General features: G+C 37.4%; 1 long non-coding RNA gene across 1 annotated transcript; it reads right to left on the bottom strand.

Annotated features, from left to right (window-relative positions):
- Window positions 1–1625: 1625 nt before the first annotated feature.
- LOC107970550 (uncharacterized) lies at window positions 1626–20827 on the bottom strand. The gene is made up of 6 exons (XR_001713149.3): window positions 20729–20827; window positions 18128–18311; window positions 13847–13943; window positions 5871–6095; window positions 3718–3867; window positions 1626–2699 (listed from the first exon to the last, which is right to left on the bottom strand). It is a non-coding gene; the product is annotated as an uncharacterized LOC107970550 (long non-coding RNA).
- Window positions 20828–21533: the final 706 nt, after the last annotated feature.

Raw genomic sequence — 21533 nt, 5'->3', positions numbered from 1 at the left:
AGTGAACCAAAATTGCACCACTGCACTCCAGCCTGGGCGACAGAGCAAGACTTCGTCTCAAAAATAAATAAATAGATACTTGTTCAATATTTGGATCAATATACAATATGCAGTATTAAAGATAAGTATATTCCGGATACTCTAGATGTATGGAACCACATGAGCTTAAGTGCAGAGGTCCAAATAAGAATGTCAGTCTTATTCTCTGTACTTAACTCGTGTGGTACCATACATCTAGAGTGTCCAGGATATACTCATCTTTTTCTCTAGCCATCTATATTATTTTTCTATTGATACATAATAAATTACCACACTCGTAGTGGCTTACGACAACACACATTTATCATCTCACAGTTTTCATGGATCAGAAGTCCAGACATGGCTTAGCTGAGGCCTCTGATCAAGGTCTCACAAGGCTACAATCAAGCTGTCAGCTGGGTGGCGCTTCTTTTTGGAGCTCAGGGTCCTATTCCAAGCTCACATGATGGTTGGCAGAATTCAGTTACTTTCAGCTGCAGAGCTGAGGTTCTGCTTTCTTGCTGGTTGTTAGCTGGGAGCCACTCTTAGCTCCTGCAGGTTCCCACAGTCCCCTATCATGTGGCCCCTTTGTAGCCCACCTCACAGCATAGCAGCTCACATCTTCAGGGCCAGCAAGGCAGGGTCTGTCATCTCATCCTTGTCTGCCCACAGTCATATACCTATATCTATGTCTATATTTATATCTGTATCTATATGTACATCTATATCATCTATATATATCTATACTATATCTATATATAACTTATACCTCAAGGGAGTGACATTCCATCGTTTTTGCCATATTCTATGGGTTAGAAGCAAGTCTCAGGTTCTGTTCATGCTCAAGGAATAGGGATCATCAACAAGTATGACTCAACCGGGACTCCCCTTATGGGAGTACAAGTCCTATTGACTTCACACTGTACAAGTCCTATTGACTTCAAAGTCAAGCTCAAGTTACAGTCTTCTCCTTTGATCTCCTAGCACTAGACACTAAACAGAGCAGAACTAAGAATTTATCCAGGGTGGTATTTTTTTTTAATCATTTGTCATGTCCTGTAACACACACACATAGGTGCAGGACTAAATGCTGAATCCCTACGGCTTGAGATCCCCTGAGGCTGGGATCTTGCAGCTATCTGCAATCTTTATCTGTCTTTTGGCACACTCTCCAAATCCTCAACAAATTATGCTAAATTTTCTGCACAGACACTTAGAATCCTCACTTCTTCCCCATTTATGGGTCTTCACTCTATTTCAAACTTCAAATATATCTTGTGTCTGAAAAAAAACTTTTGGCTGTGCTTCATGCTTCTTGTCTTTGCTAACTCCACAAACCCCTACACATGCTACTCTCTGAAACTGTCACCACAGTGATTATGCGATCCCCACGACACAGGCCAGATGTCTTCCTTACTTGAAGCACTTACCGGCACTTATATATCTCATCTTTCAATGAGTACATATATAAAGACTAAGAATAATTTGTGTATTATTTTTTGTTTAGGTAACAAATTAAAAAATTAAAATATCATATCCCAAAATGGAAATAAAACAGATAGAATGCCGAGTACATATTAAATAAGGCAAGATATTTATGATGAGGTAAGGAGAGTATATAAAGCTTTATTTTTAAGATGTAAAAACAATACTAGTTTGAAACTACTTTGTTTTATTTTTAGTTTTTCTGAAATTAATATATGTAAGAAAATTCATAATTTTGTAGATAAGAGTGTGGAGCACAAAACTATGCAACAAATGGGTGTTACCTACTCTCAACTGTGATGGTTTCCAAGGCCGCCTGTGTAGTTTGATACAACGGTGAAAGAAAAATAAATCTTGGGGCCCCCAAATCCCTCAGCTAAAGGGAAAAGTCAAGCTGGGAACTGCTTATGGAAAACCAGCCTCCCATTTTGTTCATAATCAAAATAATTGATTTTGTTCATTTTGCTCACTCTAATTGCCTCCTTTGGAAAGGCTAATCAGAAACTCAAAAGAATGCAACCATTTGCCTCTTATCTACCTATGACCTGGAAGTCCCCTCCTCGTTTGAAGTTGTCCCGCCTTTCCAGATGGAACCAATGTTCATCTTACATATGTCGGTTGATGTGTCATGTCTCTCTAAAATGTATAAAGCAAAGCTGTGCTCTGACCACCTTGAGCACATGTCCTCAGGACCTCCCGAGGCCGTGTCACAGGCACACATCCTCAACCTTGGCAAAATAAACTTTCTAAAATAATCGAGACCTGTCTCAGATATTCAGGGTTTACACAACTCAAATCAGTCCTTGACACTAGAGAAGTTCATCTCAAATATTGATGTTCTGAAGTACCATAATTAGAAGAATTGAAAATTAAATTATATCCAAGGGCAAAAAACCTTCATCACAACAGGACCAGTGATGGCCAAGACCTATACAATTTGACACAGTTAATGGAAGCCTATTATTTTCTTCCATCCGCTTCAGAGGCATTAAGATTTAGTTGCAGTTTTTAAATATGCAAAAAAATCTACATGTTGTTAACTTCACAGATTTGAAAAATATGGAGGCATTTATTCATTTATTAATCTCACAGCAAGAGGCTATCTTGGTGCATTCAAGAATGTTGGGAAGTCCAACAGGGAAGTTTCGTATTCTGGTGATTCTCATTCTCTCTTGGGGACTGGAGTTTATTCAAAGCTAAGAAAGATGAAGAGGTAAATTGTTAACAAATTAGTATGCCTTGCCCAAAGAACTAAACGGGAATGAAATAATTGATTCTCAGCCTTTCCTTGGTTTCAGCAATATTTCTTTGTTAGCATCCATTGTTAAGAATTAAAAACTACTAATTTTTTTCATAGTGTCATAGTGTTTTAGTATATGGTTATAGCAGCATTTCCTTTTTCTTTTTTCTTTCCTTCTTTCTTTTCTTTTCTTTTTCTTTTTCTTTTTTTTTTTTTTTGACAGAGTCTTGCTCCGTCGCCCAGGCTGGAGTGCAATGGCATAATTTCCGTTCACCGCAACCTCCGCCTCCCGGATTCAAGCGATTCTCATGCCTCAGCTTCCCTAGGAGCTGGGACTACAGGCAGGCTTCACCACACCCAGCTAATTTTTGTATTTTTAGTAGAGACAGGGTTTCGCCATGTTGGCCAGGCTGGTCTCGAACTCCTGACCTCAGGTGATCCACCCGCCTTGGCCTGCCAAAGTGCTGGGATTACAGGCATGAGCCACCGCGCCCGGCCTATAGCAGCTTTTCTTTTCAATGGTCAAAGAGAAATCATTTTGTAAACATGCTACAAAACTGCAGCTAACTCTTTCCGTACAGTTGAAAACATTCTTTGATCAGGAAATATATATATGCACTTCAAAACTGTGGCAACTGATTGTATATTCTAATATTCGTTTGTGTATTTAATCTGTTTTGTTTTGTTCGACACAACACAAACAGAATTGATACTATACTGCTGTGTCTTAAAAGGTACATTCTTGGACCAATATTGTCCTTTAATTAAATTTTACTGTGTTTTAAATGAAGTGGCCAAAATAGACACTTCCTTTGACTGGACCATTTATGCAGTGCCCAATTCAATTTATTTTCTAAGTTCCAATATCCAAGCCTCAAAAATCATGAGCAATCATTCTATCCAACAGAACTGATTCCATAAATAAAATTGTGAAACGTCAAACAAACAAGAGTCGCGGCATCCTTGCACATTACCTTTTACCTATAGATATCATCATGCTTGCCCCAGCCAAGCAGATTTTAGAGGAAACTGCTCTGCTCATCTTCCTCATGTCGGGAGCTGGCGGTTGGGGGGGCATGTTTTGTACCTTGTAATGCAGCCACTTCCTGGTCTCGGCTACAGAGCTGTGGTGAACATGTAACAAAAGATGAGCTATCTACAGAGTAGCAGTGTCTAAAAATATGAAGTTGGCTGATCCAATCTTCTGAAGAATTTGAACTCAAAAACACAAAGAAATTACAACAATTAATAGTAAGAAAAGAGCACAAGGGAAGAAGAGGGAACAGAAAATACCCCTGGCCAGAAAAGGAAATTAAAAAACAATGAAAAAATATGGGGCAGCCTGATAAGTAGGTAGTGTCAAAGAGATACGGGTACTCCCTTGACAGAATCCATGTGTGTCTGGAGGGATAAAAGCTGGTTCTTAGAATTGTTGCAGCTTCTGAAGTTTCCCATAGATGGGAATAATGTTTTACTTTCTTGAAAATTTCTTGAATATCTGTTTCTAACTATATGACAACAAAAGCAACAAACGGGTACTTTGATACTAATACCCTGGTATGATATTCAAATTACGAAATAATCAGTACAACATAGGCAGTGATCAACCTGAATAGATGCTGAATATAAATATCCACTACTTGCACACCCAGTGGCCTAGCTGAAACGTTCACTGTACTAGCACCATGCAATGTACGCAACACTAATTCAGAGGTGGTAACATTATGCAAAGTCATTCGGCACTGACCTTTGCCTTTGCTTATCAGGACAAAAACAGATGCTCATAAAGTTTGAAAGTAGCACCAGGATTCTAATCTGGATCTCTCTGACTTTATTATTAATTAATTAATTAATTAATTTTTAGAGACAGGGTCTTGCTCTGTCACCCAGGCTAGAGTGCAGTGGTGCCATCATAACCCATTGCAGCCTGGACCTTCTTGGCTCAAGCAACGCTCCCACCTCAGCCTTCTGAGTAGCTGGGACTACAGTATATGCTACCATGGTCAGCTACTTTTAAAAATTTTTGTAGAGATGGGGTCTCACTTTGTTGCCCAGGCTGGTCTTAAACTCCTTGTCTCAAACGATCCTCCCGTTTTGGCCTCCCAAAGGGATTGCAGGTGTGAGCCACGGCACCTGGCCCTCTTTGACTTTAAAGCCATATTAATTCTAATTGAAGATTAGATTATACAAACAGAAGTGACTGACATTTAGTTAATGCTTAATATATACAAGACACTTGATTTAGTCTTCACCATAATAATACCCTATTTGCTTGGTATTATTATGGTGCCCATTATAGAGAAAAATAAATGAAAGTTTGAACAATTTGCTCAAGATCACACAACTGATATAATTCGGAGTCAAGTTGTAACAACAATGTAACTCTCGAGCCACTGTATTTACTGTACTGCCCCTCACTCTAAGATCATACTTGCTATGTGGTCTTCAAAAATCTGACAGAAAGTAGGCAATGGTGATAGTTCAATAATCATAGCAGTAGACATGAAGGGCTTCCAGGAAAGGCTTTGTTTGTATCATTTGAAAGCTCTTCTGAGATCAAGTCAATATTAACAGCCAGGTGAAGACTGAACCCAGCGTGCCATTGTACTTGTTGTAGGCTGGGGCTTCAGGTTTGCAGGACATAATGTTAAGACATAATGTGACACAATGATGGCTCAGATAGCTACCCCAAGCAGTCTCAGAGACTGAGAGTCACTAGTGACTTTAAATTGCCTAGAACATTTGAATCATGACTCTAGAGAGAGCAATAAGCAGTGCAGAGCACAGAGAAAAGAGACTGCTCGAGGGGATAGCCAACAATCAACAAAAGGGCTTCTTTGGCTTTCCCATAATAAAAAACTACATTTTTCCAGCAAGTCGTTTCTATGCTTTTATGAGTTAATGCAGAGAATCTCTAAGAGTCAAGACAAAGATTATTAGAAGATAAATATCTGTGATAAACCAGATAATGTCTTCAGTATTGATGTAGTACATAGGGACTTACTCAGATAAATTAAATGTGTAACAATGCTCCTGTGTGTAATATTATTTTTGAAACTTTTAAGGAAAAGACCAGAATTGCATGTTCCTTTCATTTTAACATTCCATGATCACTGAGCATATTTACCTGACAAGTATCAGATGAGCTCCTATCATCTGTGCAGGAATGTGCTGAGTTCCTGGGACAATACAGAAGTAGTAATCTATACCATGCCTGCATCAAGAAGCCTAAATTTGATCCACTGTTACTACTCAGAGCTGTTTTATTAAAGCTCATGAACAGAATTCATTCATTCATTTATTCTTTCAACAGTTTGTGAGTCTGTCCTTTGTTCCACAGCCGTGCTAGACACTAAAATGTAAAGAAAAAATAACTGATTAGTATAATATATAGAAGTGCCAATGAAAGATTCAAAATGTCTACAACGAGATCCCCACTTTCCTTGGCTGACAAAGATGAGAATTTAGCCAAATTAAGGCTATTTTACCAGGGGCCTTTTGGAAATAAGGATATTCTGCCTCTTGTGGCAAGTATAATGGTCCACCTGGGTAATGCAATGGCTAGATTGCAGACACTACATGCCCATTACCTTTAGAGCCATGACTCTCCTATGGGGTCAGTATACCTAGACTGATTAGGTTTGATGAGGGCAGTACAAACAATGCCATCATTTATCAGAGTTAGTGGCTGAACTATCACTGATTGTTGTTTAACACACCCCAAGCTGTGAGAAAGGATTAGTCTGTCAATGACTGCATTAATTTGGTTTACAGTATTGGTTTGGTCAGGTTAAGTTTGTTTATTGAATACAGGTTAGGTTTGTTTATAGACTAATGTTCTAATCTTCATGCTGGCATAGAAATAGTCTCATAATCTTGTTTGTTATTGCTAATTTGACTCCATTTCTCCTTACGCTATTTTAATCAAGCAGATATCCCTACTGTCTCACTGAATATTCAGCAGTGACAGATGAAATTTTGCATGCACTTTTCCCTTCACCTGGAACAGCAATCTATTTCTCATTCCTTAATCATAATTCCTCTATATTCTCGAAGCTTAATTCTATTTTTTTCTAGCAGGACTGTAGATGTTATCAATCACATGTTGTTTGAAATCTTATTGCATTTTTGTTTGTATAAAGCATTTTAGACTGTCCATATAGAAATATGCATGTTGTATTACAACTTTTTTCCATATGCACATGCTATAATACAACTTTTTCCCTGTGTTTATGTCTTTATTTCATAGCTAACTCACTTGCAAGTTAACAGAGAGCATGGAGTAAGTCCTTTATTTCTCATGTCCTCATTGTGCCTAAGACTGTGTTTCTGTACACACATTAAAAAAACAGGAAATCAATGGTTCCCAGTGCTGATGTGTGAACTCTTCAGGATCTGGAGGAACATTATTAAATTGCTCCATTAGCTTTCTCTTCTTTGGGTTGAAAATAAAAATTGTGATGCCATTTCTACCTAGTTCATTCTTCCCAAGACTAAACTAAGTCATGGTTTTCTTACTAATTAGGCAATAATGAGGATCTTAAAAATATTGTAAGAGAAAAATGTCTTAGCAATGGAATATGCAATCAGACTAGCAATCATGACAGTGCCTGAGGAAGAAAGGGAAGAAATTTTAAGGTGGGTAATTTTTGTAAATCCATATCTCTTTTTACTTTGGCCTAGAGGCAAATATTCTCTACTAATTTAACTTTTGAAAAAACTCATTAGATTATGTAGACAAAAGACCAGATGAGGAGAAATAAGTAAATGTTAGAGGAAATTCTGCCATGTAATATTTATAGGACTTCAGCAGAGCCATTTTTAACATTTACAAAATGACAGAATTGTACTATATAATCTCTATGTTTATTTTCTGTTCTGAAATTTTATGCTGAAGTAGGTCCAACTTTTAACTCTTATACAGTTGTCCCTTTGTATCCATGGGGAATTGGTTCCAGGATCTCCAAAGTTATCAAAATCCAAGGATGCTCAAGTCCCTGATATAAAATGGATATAAACCTATATCCAAAGGTTATATGCAAATACTATGCAAAGGTTAAATAATCTTTTCTATACACTTTATCTCTAGATTGCTTATAACACCTAATATGGTTTGGATTTGTCCTCTCACTCAAATCTCATATTGAAATTTAATCCCCAATGCTGGAGGTGGGACCTGGTGGGAGGTGATTAGATCATGGGGGCAGATTACCCTCAGTTGCTGTTCTCATGATAGTGAGTGAATTTTCATGAGATCTGGTTGTTTGAAAGTGTGTGGCCCCTCCCCTCTCTCTTCCTCCTGTTCCACCCACGTATGGCATGCTTGCTTCCCATTCACCTTCCACCATGATTTTAAGTTTCCTGAGGCCTCCCCAGCCATGTTTCCTGTACAACCTGCATAATGGTGAGCCAATTAAATCTCTTTTCTTCATAAACTACCCAGTCTCAGGCATTTCTTTATAGCAGTGTGAGAACAGATTAATACAATACCTAATACAATATAAATGCTATGTAAATAGCTATACTGTATTTTATTTGTATTATTTTTCATTGTTGTAATGTTATTTTTATTGTTTTTTTTTCTAATATTTTTTGATCCCCAACTGGCTGAATCCACAAAGGCAGAACCAATGGATGAAGAGGGCTGGCTATAAATCTATGTCAATGTGGGAAAAATTGGCTGAAAATCATATGTGTTTACACAGATCATCTTTTGCATTTTTTTTTTATTTTTTGGTAAGTGCACTTAACAGGAAATCCATCCTCTTGACAATTTTTTTAAGTTCACAATACAGCATTGTCAACTATAGGCACAATGTTGTGCAGTGGATCGCTAGAATTTATTCATCCTACATAACTGAAACTACACACCCATCGAACTGCAACCTCCCATTTCTCCCGTCCCCAGGCCCTGGTAATCCTCCTTCTATTGTCTGTTTCTATGAGTTTGACTATTTTAGATACCTTATATAATTGAAATCATGCAATATTTATCTTTGTGTGCCTGGCTTATTTTCTTAGCAAAGTGTCCTTCAGGTTCATGCATGTTGCTGCATATGACAGGATTTCCTTATTTTTAAGGTTGAATAATATTCCATTGTATGTACATACAACATTCTCTTTATTCATTCATCTGTCAATGGTCATTTAGGTTGTTTTTACATTTTGGCTATTGTGAATAATGCTTCAATAAATATGGGGAATGTAGATACCTCTTCGAGATCCTGATTTCACTCTCTTTGGTTATGTATCCAAAAGTTGGATTGTTAGATCTTATGGTAATTCTATTGTTCAGTTTTTTTAGGAACCTCCATAGCATTTTCCATAGTGGCGATAACATTTTACATTCCCAACAAATGTTTAAAAGAATTCCGATTTTTTCATATTCTTGCCAACACTTTTTATCTTTTGTTTTATAACAATTTTTGATTAGCAAAATCCTTACCTAGTATTTAAAATCTTGAAGAAAAGAACCACCATTTGACTTCTTTTGGGTCACCTTTCCTTATTAGTACAGTGTTTAATAAATAAAGATAGTTTAATTTGACTTTGTTTTCTCAAAATACTTCTTAAAGTAGCAATCCCCATAATTTCTTCCACACTCTGGAGTCTAGAGCTATGGTTGTTATGCCCATTCTAAGTTCTTGGACTAGCCTGATACTCTGGAAAAAGAAATGGACTACTGAACTAAAATCTTTTCATTCAGTATTATTTTGGTTTCATAGCTGATATTGAATGGACTCTTCTTCCAGTGGTCAGGATCTAGCCTTCTAACACACAATCTAAATTCTGAACAACCGCTATTCCCTATAAATGGAGTTGTAGCTGTTGGCTATTGACACGTAATAAACATTCTCCACATTTAGTGGCCCAAATCAGTATCATTTATTAAGTATACAATTCTATCAGTCGGCAATTTGGAATAAGAAGTCCTGCTGGTCTTGGCTAGATTTAGTCATGAATATGTGATCAGCTAAGGATGGGCTGGACAGCTTCAGAAAGTATGACTACCCTTGTCCCACAGACTCCCTTGCTCTCCAGCAAACTTCCCTGAGCTTGTTCACCTGGCAGCAGGAAGAGCTTGAAGAGAGCAGGAGGAAGCAGGCAAGCTCTTTTAATGTTTAGGCTTGGAACCAGCCCGATATCACTTCTGTGATACTCTGTTGGCTGAATCAAGCCACAGGCTGTGAGGCCAGCCCAGATTTACTAGATGGAAAAAAAGGCTCCACTTCTCAATGAGAGAAGTGAAGACTCATACTGAACACAGCATGGATACAGGAAGGCAGAAATAATGGTGTCTATTTTTATAATCAGCCTTCTACATGACATTTTTTCTTATTTTGTTTCATGCCTAAAATCCTATCTTGACACTGCGTTCTGAGAGTCCAGGTTATCCTGCAATGTTGTCATGGCTCAATCTAAATACAAATCCATTCTCCAAAGCCAGCCTCCATGGTTTGCTTTCCTACCACCTGTACTGGTAGTTTGCTATGTCGGTTTTGTGTTTCCTTTTATTTACAGTTGACATGTAATAATTATACATATTTAAGGGATATGGAGTAATATTTGGATACATGTAAACAAGGAATAATGATCAAATCAGGGTAATTAGAATATTTATCACCTCAACCATTTACCATTTATTCATGTTGTGAGCATTCAAAATCCCCTTTTCTAGCTTTTTTGAAAATATACAATAAATTAGAGTTAACCATATTTTCCCTATAGTACTGAAGAACACCAGAACTCATTCCTCCAACCAGGCAGTAACTTTCTATCTGTGAACCAACCTCTCCCTGACCTCCCTTCTCCATGCCTTTCCCAGCCTCTAATACCCACAATTCTCTCTACTTCCACGAGCTCAAAATTTCTTTCTTAACTTTCATATATAAGTGAGAACATGTAATATTTATCTTTCTGTGCCTGACTTAACTTTGTTTAACATAATGTCCTCCAGGCTCATCCATGTTGAATGAGAATGGCTATTGTCAAAAAGACAAAAAATAACAAATGCTGGTGAGGATACAGAGGAAAATGGTTCCTTATAACTGTTGATGGGGATGTAAATTAGTACAGCCATGATGAAAAACAATATGGAGGTTTCTTTAAAAACTAAAAATAGAACTATCATACTATCCAGCAATCCCTTTACTGGATATTTATCCAAAGAAAAGGAAATTAGTATGTCAAAGGGATACCTGCACCCCATGTTTATTTCATCCCTATTCACAACAGCTAAGATACGGAAATAACCTGGATGCCCAACAGCAGATAAATGAGTAAAGAAAATGTATATATACACAATGGAATACTACTCAGCCACAAAAATGAACATGATGTCAGTTTTTCATTGGATTATTTCACATTGTGACCTACTCTGTGTTCCTCCTACCTACCTGCTCACCAATGCTCAATGAACACAGTTCATTTATATTGTGCAACAGTGATTTCATTTATTCTGTGGATTTTAGCCATGTCTTTTGTCTTTCTTATCATTGGATGAGTCTCTATCATCCAACTAGTAGAGGCATACATACAATAAATGGTTGTAAAATGGTCTTGTCATGAAGAAAACAGGGAAGTGGCAGGCAGAGAACTTAGAGGGAAAACACAAGCAATGACTAAATAGTGACAACAGAATAAAATGCAGCAGGATCTTTATTACTAAGGTTTTATTGCATTACTCTCTCCATAGGAGGCAAATAAATCATGAGTTAGCTGGACTGATATCAGTCCTGTCAACCACTATTTCTACAATAACCTATGAGAGGAATAAGACCCTTGTAGTTTGATTCCTTTAGTAATTCCCAAGTCAAGGTTGAGATGAGATGATGCAGAGTGAACTGGAAATAAGAATCAAACTAGCCTATGTAAGTGCCAAACCAAAAATGCTACTTAATGGAGCCTTTTTTTTTTCTCAAAGCCCCAAAGAATAAATGTTATCAAATATAGGTTCTTTCATTTGCAGATTGTATAGCAGCTGTCAATCTCAATATGGAAAGGTAGAGGACAAGGAGCTGTGAAAAGCAGGTATTTTATGTTTATGGATGGTTCGGGAGTCGGAACAATTCAGGTCTAATTACATTTTCATCATGGACTCACTTTATCAGAACCTTGTGGCCTGAAATATGCCTGCTTAATGGATTTATTGTGGTGAACCAGAGAGTCATTTTCAGTGGGCCAGAGAATCACTGATGTAAGCTTCAGGGATACAAGTAGATTTTAAACCATTTATTAACCAATGAAGCAAATAGATTTACGGACAATTTAAAGAAGAAATCTGCTAGAGGGAGGGGTTGCAGCTTTTCTCTCTGAGCAGTGATTTCTTGTTGACTTGATACCAATTCAGGGTCAAAAACAGAAAGGTAAAACTACTAAATAAAGGCCCCATCAGGAATTAAGATGGTCAAGATCATGCAGCAATGCCAAAGTCAGAAAAATTAAAGCCAACGGGGAGAAATGGGAAGGCAAGAAACTAACAGGGAAGGGTAGGAGCAAAACTCAGACATGTGTTTCCCAGAGCCGTAACACAAAAGCAAGCATTTCTCAGGCCCAAACCCTTCATGGTCACTATAGAGCTCGTGGAACTCTCAGGGTAGGAACGTTAGCAATTTGTCCAACTACAAATCATATTGATTTGTATCAGCCACTCAAATAGTACAACCATGTGAGTATACCAAAAGCAAATGAAAATCCAAATGTAGATGAAATGACTTGTAAAATTTTTTATAGTTTTCTTTTTAGACATGGATCATTATAATATGATGGACCCTTTTCTTAAGAACTCTCTAAATTATTGATGGTTTTAATGTAGTTATTTTGTCTCTTTTTCATTTGATAATGAACAATTAGGAAAACACCAGCATTCAAAGAGAAACGAGTCTTCTCCTATCCCTAAACAAAAACAGTAGTATGCTTCATCGTTTTTCCATTATATACACATATGAGAATTTCTAGTTCAGGATTTTGTCAGTCTAAAACATCCAGTATTTCAGAAATAACATTATTGAACATAATTACTGAAGCCAAACCTATTCCCAACTCAGTGAAAATAAACTATTATTATAAATAAGTACGATATAATAAAATAAAACTATGAAAACAACCAAAAACTTGCTAGCAGACCATAGGAAAATCCCTTAAAATTTAAAAAAGAAATTATTGACAAAATTTAAACTTCTAGTGTTCCAATTCATATGTGTATATATGCTAATTGATTATTATCATTTTTCAGAATCTTAATTTATTTTCCTGTTTGGTTACTGTGTGATGCAAATAAACTTCAAGGAAAAATGATTTTGTGGTCTTTAATTCAATAATAGTATCGGTATCTGATTAAAATATGCTTAAGTGGAATGGTTGAGAAGGAAACAGTCTGAAGAGGATTTCATTTGAAATATTTATTACCACCATCTGTAAGATATGTCTTTCTTCTTCCTCTTTGTTCACTGCCTGAAACTAATACATCTACTGGAAACGAGACATCTTTTGTTTCCTTGTTGGCTAAGTATTGAGTTCATGTTTGAGAGGAATTCTTTACTTTCAGATGTATTATGTTCAGGCTAAAGGGTTTCAGACCCATAGTGGGAAAAGTATAATGTCCTTAGCCTTTTAAAAACTGTGTTCTTTGATCAGAATGATATGAGTTTGTTTGCTTATGCATAAGAATTAGAAGGGAAAGCACAAAACTGGAAATAATCTATGTGTTAAAATGGTGAGATTAGTGGAAAGCCTTTCTTCTCTTTTGTCAAGTCATTTTAAAAGCTGTTGGAATATTGATTTGTTAAGAAAAATAAACTCTATTTGTAATATTCTTTAGATATATATAAATGATAATTCTTTTATTTCAGTTGTCTTAAAGCTATAATTAAGTAATTATTATATCTTAAAAGAAAATGAAAACCTTCGTATTGCCAAAACAAAATGTATAGGCTGTACATAATGATAAATCATATAGTTGTATGTGTATACTTTTACCACATTTAACAATAAACCAGATTTCCAAAAACTGCTATAATAACAAATTCCCAAACTCTAAATATAAAAATAGACTCAGATCCAAAAGACTTACCCTTAAGTCCTATGTTACAGCTACAGGCTTACCTCTTTTACTTAGAGTTGATTAACTCCTCCAAAGTTTGTTATACTCTGTAAACTGTTTTTTCTAGTTTTCCAATCCATGACAGATTATAAGCAGAGACTGAAAGGATTTGGGAAAGGAAGGTGAGTCAGGGGATAATGAAAAATGCAAGAAAAGAAATCGCTGACACTTTGGCCAGGATAAGAGAGGGCTGTATACTAAATCATTACCATAAGAACAGCAACACCAAAAATATCTAATATTTACCAAGTGTTTCTTTTATACTCAATACCAGGACCTAAGTGATTTGCATGGGCAATTTTATTCTAATACTTGCAACAAATTAATGGGATATATACTGTAATTATTTTCGTTTTATATATGAGGACTCCAAGGCTCAGAGATGTTAAATAGCTTGCCCAAGGTCACAGAGCTGGCATGTTACAGAGCTAGAATTTGAACCCAGACACGTGAAGGCTCAAAATACAAATGGCTAATCATACTAATGATGTAATTGTACAGAAAAGTATGTATATGTACTTAAAAATTATTCGTCTTTGCAAAAAACGTAATGTATACATGTGTAAGTTTCAGTTAGTAGAAAATCCATGTATGTGGGTACTCAATTCCTAATCCGTGAAGCCTTGCTGTTTCTCTCCACTCTCTCACTAATTTTTACTTCTAAGCTAAAATTCAACTCCTGTTGAGTAAAATTAAATGTTATTTTTAACAAAATGTACTTACAGTGCCCAGTATTTTTCTTTGTAGAAATTTTGAATTCTTTCAAAAATTTCCAGAAACATGATTACAGTTCTCTCAAGGGTTTTTAATAATGTCTAAGTAGATGTTCTAGTATTAGCTTGTAAAATGCTGAGTCAAAAACTAAAGGTAATTTAGTCTTGAGAACTTTTGAAAGAGTTATACAGTTAAGTCACCTCAGGGCCATAACTATCTGCTAGTTCTATCTTGTTATAGGTTTAAAAAAAATACAGTAGTGTTTTCTCTCCTCAGCCATATAAAGAAACTGGCAATAATAAAAATCATGGTTGTGTTTGTGTAGTTGAGGGTTTTTCAAGCACTAAAGCTTTTCAAAGCATACCCACCTGACAGGCAAAGCTCTTTGTGCATTGGTAGGTTTGTTAAAAGTTATTGCCAAGGGCACCCTTGAGTATAGGGAGTTGACTCATCTCATTGGAGTTGATTTGCTTCAAGCTTTATTGTGTTGAATAGGTAATCTTTCTAACATGCCATTTGCCCAGAGTTTTCTGCAATATATTCTGACAATTTTGCTACTTCAAAGAGAAAGCCAATTGGTTTAGACCTGGTCTGATGAGTATCTTTAAAAAAAGAGTGTGGGCAAAAAGACATTCCCTAGTAGAGAAGAACATAACTCACACCCTTATAGAGAAGAACACAACCCACATTTGGCAAAACATTCCAATTTCTAAGCACTGTTGGGAAAACAGAACACGTTTTACTGCTGGAATCAGCATAGTCAGATATGGAAGACTGACATGTAGGTCTGTATTATTTCAATTGGGTTCAACATCTAATTGAAACTGGCATCCAAAGCCAATGAAAAATAATAAAACTTGTTCTTTAAAACAAATTCCAAGCTACATGATCTGATATTTGTGGTGGAAGGGAGAAGGACATAAATAATAAAATTTATTGATAGTATTTGAATGGTTTTCAGCTCATAAACTGAGCTCACCTGTTTATTAGAAAGAGAAAGATACAAGACCTTTAAAAGTTTAAATTTGCTACCATCATTGACACTCATGTTGAGAGCAAAGTGAGTATCATTACTTGTATACAGTACACAGAACTGGGCATCAGAATGACACACACTTCACCTTTTGGAGCCTCAGGAATCTACTCTGTAAATTGAGGAAACTGAACTAGTTTGGTGGATTAAATGCTTTTCTTAGCATTAGAAATCTTTGTTTACATGTAATCTTACATTGAAACACACATGCACTCATGCATTGATATGGTTTGACAGTGTCCCCACCCAAATCTCACCTTGAGTTGTAATAATCCCCAAGTGTAAAGGGTGGGGCCAGGTGCAGATAACTGAATCATGAGGATGGTTTCCCCTATACTGTTCTCTTGGTAGTGAGTAAGTCTCATGAGATCTGATCGCTTTATAAATCAGAGTTTCCCTACACAAGCCCTCTTGTCTGCCGCCATGTAAAACGTGACTTTATTCTTCCTTTGCCTTCCGTGACGCTTGTGAGGCTTCCCAAGCCACGTAGATTGAGTCAATTTAAACCATTTTTTCTTTACAAATTACCCAGTCTCTGGTATGTCTTTATTAGCAGCATGAGAACATTCTAATACATGCATACACACACACATACACACACACACACACACACACACACACAATTGGTTAAATTGGATCTGTGATTGAAGCAGAGCGGATTCATGGAACATTCCACTCTATCTTCCCCTAAACATCAAGGAAGCCTCCCAAGAAATATGTAGCACAGAGGGAAACCACTAGACTGGATAATCTCAAAGGTTTATGATTCTGTCATTTTTGTTTCTGCCTGTAATATGGATCTGCTGTGAAATGAGAACCCCATATCTGCATAGAAAAAACAGCTGGCCACAAGTAACTTGTATAAAAATACAGGTAGTCATTTTTATTTCAGTTGCCACCTTTGAAGCACCATAATTTTGGGGATCGAATTATCCTTCTGAATCATAGTTTCAGCTAATAACTTCTAAGTCTTTTTGTTTGTTCGGTTTTCAAATTTAAGGAACCGTCACCTATTACCACAGCATAACTCAGATTCTCTCAGGAAGGCACAAAACCCCTGAAACTAACTTATGCTTGTAGCTATGCTTGCTTACAGAAACAACAGTCAGATGCCAATAACCAGGAACCACCTGCAGGACAAGCTAAGCCCAGAAACGCTGCCTTCACCTGAACTTCTGCCTCAGTGCGAGACCTGACCTGATTTCTTGCCTCTTTCTCATACCAACATTTCCATCCAGTGGGGGGAGAAATGTACCTTGCTGGGTGCAAAAAGTGCCAATGCAAAAGAAAATGCAAGACTGCGCATACTTAACCCCTCCTGGAAGAACAAACTTTTTTCAAGGAATCCCCACCCCTGTCTCCACCTACCTGCCCAAAAGTCCTTAAAAATTTCCCTTTACTCTACTTCCAGGGAGAAGGTGCTTTGAGCATGAGCTCCCGTTCTCCATTACTTGATCAATGAATGGAATTTCTGCACTGTTTTGCCAAACCTGGTCTCCTTATATTAGTGTGAAAGGCACCAGGCAGGGGGAAAAAAAAAAACCATCAGGGTCAAGCGAGGCCCTTTGAGGGGTCAGTTGATAAGGGGACTACATGAATTTTTTTTTTTTTTTTTTTTTTTTTTTTAGACCGCGTCTTGTTCTGTCGCCCAGGCTGGAGTGCAGTGATGCGATCTCGGCTCACTGCAGCTCCGCCTCCCGGGTTCACCCCATTCTCCTGCCTCAGCCTCCGGAGTAGCTGGGACTACAGGCACGCAGCAACACGCCCGGCTAATTTTTTGTGTTTTTAGTAGAGACGGGGTTTCACCATGTTAGCCAAGATGGTCTCGATCTCCTGACCTCGTGATCCGCCCGCCTCGGCCTCCCAAAGTGCTGGGATTACAGGCGTGAGTCACTGCGCCTGGCAAGATTTTTTCTTGTTTTTAATTCACATCAAGACATTCTATTAAATTTAGTAACGTTTTCCAAGAGTTTTCTCAATGCTCTTATGCTCAGCTTCTCCGGAACTTTCATACAAAATGAAAATAGTTTTGCTGATTATTGGTTGCAATAAGCTATAGGGAGGAGTACAGATCTCTGGGCTGAAAAGGGATGTCTTAGGGCCTGAAGTTGTGCCATGGGATTAGCAAACTGGATGGATATCATTTCTTATTAGATATTTATTAAAAATGCCTGGGGCTCTTTTAAAAGCTACCAAGCACTCAAGCTCTGCTCACCCCAGACAAATTAAATCTGAGTCTCTGAAGGTGTTCCGGTAGATAGATATTCTGTTTTATTTTCTTTGCTTGTTTTTCACATAAGTTCTAATTTTAGAATAATGTACCTTCACAAAAAGTTTCAAAGTCTGGAGAATTCTTATATACCCCATACCCAATTTCCCCTATTATTACCATCTCATATTAATACTTTTTTTTACAGCTAATGATTCAAAAGTCACATATTATTATTAGCTAAAGCCCATACTTGATTCAGATGTTTTTAGTTTTTATCTAATGTCCTTTTTCTGTTCTAGGATCTCATCCCACATACCACATTACCTTTAATTATTATGTTTCCTTAAGTTCCTCTTGGCTGTGACAGTTTTTCATACTTCTTTGTTTTGATGACCTTGACAGTTTTGAGGAGTGCTGCTCAGGTACTATGTAAAATCTCCCTCAGTTGGGATTTGCCTGATGTCTTTTCTCATGATTAGATTGAGGTTACAGGTTTTTAGGAGGAAGACTGCAGAGAAAAAGTGCCATTCTTATCACCTCACATCAGGAATAAATGACATTTACATGACATTATTGTTGATGTTGACCTTGATCACCTACTTAGCTGAGGTGGTGTTTGTCAGATTTCTTCACTGTAAGGTACCCTTTCTTCTTTTTTATACTGCACTCTCTAGAAGAAAGTTATTATATGCAACTCACAATTAAGGGAAGGGGAGTGATATTCCAACTCCTTGAGGGGGAAATATTTACGTAAATTATTCGGAATTACTGTAATTGGGAGACTTGTCTATTCTCCCCACTTATTTATGTACATATTCAATCATCGGTGTATATCCACGTGGGCTCAAAATATTTACTTTATACCTTGGATTATACTCCAATATTAAGCTATTTATTTTGCTGCTCAAATTGTTTCAGCTTTGACCATTGAGAGCTGTTTTAGTTGGCTTCTGTGTCCCCTTTATATGCTTCCACCATTTTGTTTTTTAAACACCAGCCAGGCACATCTTGCGTATTCCCTGCCCCAGCCTTAGAAGCAGCCATTTCTCCAAGAAGCCCAGGTTCCTTTTATTGGAGAATGGAACTGGAAACCAGTATCTGGGCACTTAGTGTGCTCACTGCTTCTGGGGTGTTACTGGTGCTTCTAAGACTTGTCAGTAGACAGAACTAGAAAATAGATGTTGTATGTTTATTGCAGCACTATTTACGATAGAAAAGATTTGGAACCAACCCAAATGCCCATCAATGACGGACTAGATAAAAAAAAAAAGTGGCACATACACACCATGGAATACTATGCAGCCATAATAAAGAATGAGTACATGTCCTTTGCAGGGACATGGATGAAGCTGGAAGCTGTCATTTTCAGCAAACTAACACAGGAACAGACAGACAAATGCTGCATATTCTCACTCATAAGTGGGAGTTGAACAATGAGAACACATGGACACAGGGAGGGGCACAACACACACTGGGGCCTATCAGGGGGTGGGGGGCAAGGGGAAGGAGAGCATTAGGACAAATACCTAATGCATGCAGGGCTTAGAACCTAGATGATGGGTTAATGGGTGCAGCAAACCACCATGACACATGTATACCTATGTAACAAACCTGCACATTCTGCACATGTATCCCAGAACTTAAAGTAAAATTAAAAAAATTAAAAATAAAAAAGTTTTAAAAAAGAAAATATACGTTGGCACTATTAACATGTGAACACATACATATCTACATTAAAAGTAACCTGAATTCATACTGATGTCTCCTACTTGAATCCATTACTACGTGGACCATTGTACTTTTTTCCCCTTGCCCATCTATAACCTCCCACTTCAACAGTGAGAAATCTGGCACTGTTCAGCATCTATTTAAATACTTGTTCAACCCTATATACATGTAGAGTGGTTTCAGAATTGTTAGATTGTGCTTTTGTAGGAAGTAACTTTACCAATTAGAGTGCAGTGCTTATGCACACTTCCTATTGCCTTCAGTCTCAGCCTACTCAATTCCAAAAAAACTTAGATCAGCACCTTGTTTCTCTGCCTCCTTCAGTGCGGTTATGCATACTTTTGTAATACAGGTAGATTCCTTAATCACCGTCTACATTCCATCTTGGAACCCTCTGACCTCCTGAATTGATTTTTAAAATTTACATACATTAAAGTTCAGCATTTGAGCTGTAAACTTACGTGGGTTTTGACAAGTGTTTAGTATCAAGTATACACCACTAAAATACAGCAGGGGGCCTTTCTGGAAGCTTACCACGAGATTCTACTGTTCATCTAGCATTAGGAACCACTAGACTTTTCTGCCAAGTTCAGGTTCAGTTGTGTCCAACTTTAGTTTTTGTGTGAGCAGGATCGAGAAGACTGGTGTGTCTCTTACTGAGTAAACTGGCTAAGTTAGTTAACCTTTTTGTCCAGGTAATGTGTCCTTACATGGAGCCTCACAATACCTGCCTCAAGAGTTGTTAGAGGAATTAAATTGATTAGTAAAGATAAAGCACAGTTTAAGTGTTGAAAAGCAGTAGGTATTTAGTTAATGTTAGCCATTATTTTATTTGATGTCCTCATAGTTTCTTAACATGACTCACAAAGAAAAACTTCAAAAAGCAAGGGCAAGAAAGCAGAGGGAAACAGAGAGAGAGAGAGAGATCTTTTCCTTTTGCTTTCTATCTTTCATGCATTCTAGATTAGACATTTACTAGGTTGCTTCCCCATAGAATCATTTGCGGTTATATAACAGTCCTAATGTCCAGTCTGCCCTCAGAATCACTAAATTAGAATTTCTGATGGTGGTGATGGGGTAGAGAAAATAGCTTCAGTAGTTTTTTAAAAGATCCCCAGGTGATTTCAATGATGTCTTAGTCTGGGCTGCTAAGACAAATATATCATAAACTGGGTGGCTTTAACATTTATTTCTCACCATTATGGAGGCTGGGAAGTCTAAGATCAAGTTGCTGGCAGAGCTGGTGGCTGGTGAGGGGAAATTCTTGGTTTGTTTTCTTGTTCTGTCTTCACCTGTCTGAGAGGAGAGAAAGAGGAAGTGAGTTCTCTCATATCTCTTTTTATGAGGGCACTAATCCCACTCATGAGGGCTTTACTCATGACCCAATCTCCTCCCAAAGGACCCACATTCAAATACCATCATAGTGGGGATTAGACATCAACATACGAATCTGAGGAGGACATAAACTTCCATTCTATAGCAAATGTGCAGCCAAGTTTGAGAACCACTAAACAGAGTAGACGAGTTTCACCTTTACTACAATTTCTCCAGATTCTCTGACTCACGGCTTTGAAAAAGACTCCAGAATATGATGAGAAAGAGCAGCTTGGCTGAGTGTGCACATAAAGGTTAGAAAAAGAGTATCACAGCTGTGATGAGTAATTTTCATTGTGTTTCCAAATCCAATTCTTAGCACTGTATTTCATTTGATTAGCTCAACACAGTCAAGGTGAGGGCAACTTAAGCGTATTTGTCTCCCTTGGGTCTTCCTGATCAAATTTCTGGCTCTCTCTCTCTTTCTTCATTGTTTCCTGTTCCAGATAGTGGCTTTCCCCACTCTTGATGACATGTGTTTATGCCTTAATGATTAGAGGTATAGCATTTCATTTGCACCTGGTCATTTCACCTTGTTTCATGGTGAGCAGGTATATAAAAACCTACCCCCGAAGGCTGAGAGGGAGCTGAGAGACCAAAGAAAGAAGCTGACAAATAGTTTCTCAGA

Source organism: Pan troglodytes, chromosome 2, assembly GCF_028858775.2.
Source record: "Pan troglodytes isolate AG18354 chromosome 2, NHGRI_mPanTro3-v2.0_pri, whole genome shotgun sequence".
NCBI lineage: Eukaryota > Metazoa > Chordata > Mammalia > Primates > Hominidae > Pan > Pan troglodytes.
This window is presented reverse-complemented; position numbering and strand designations above follow the sequence as displayed.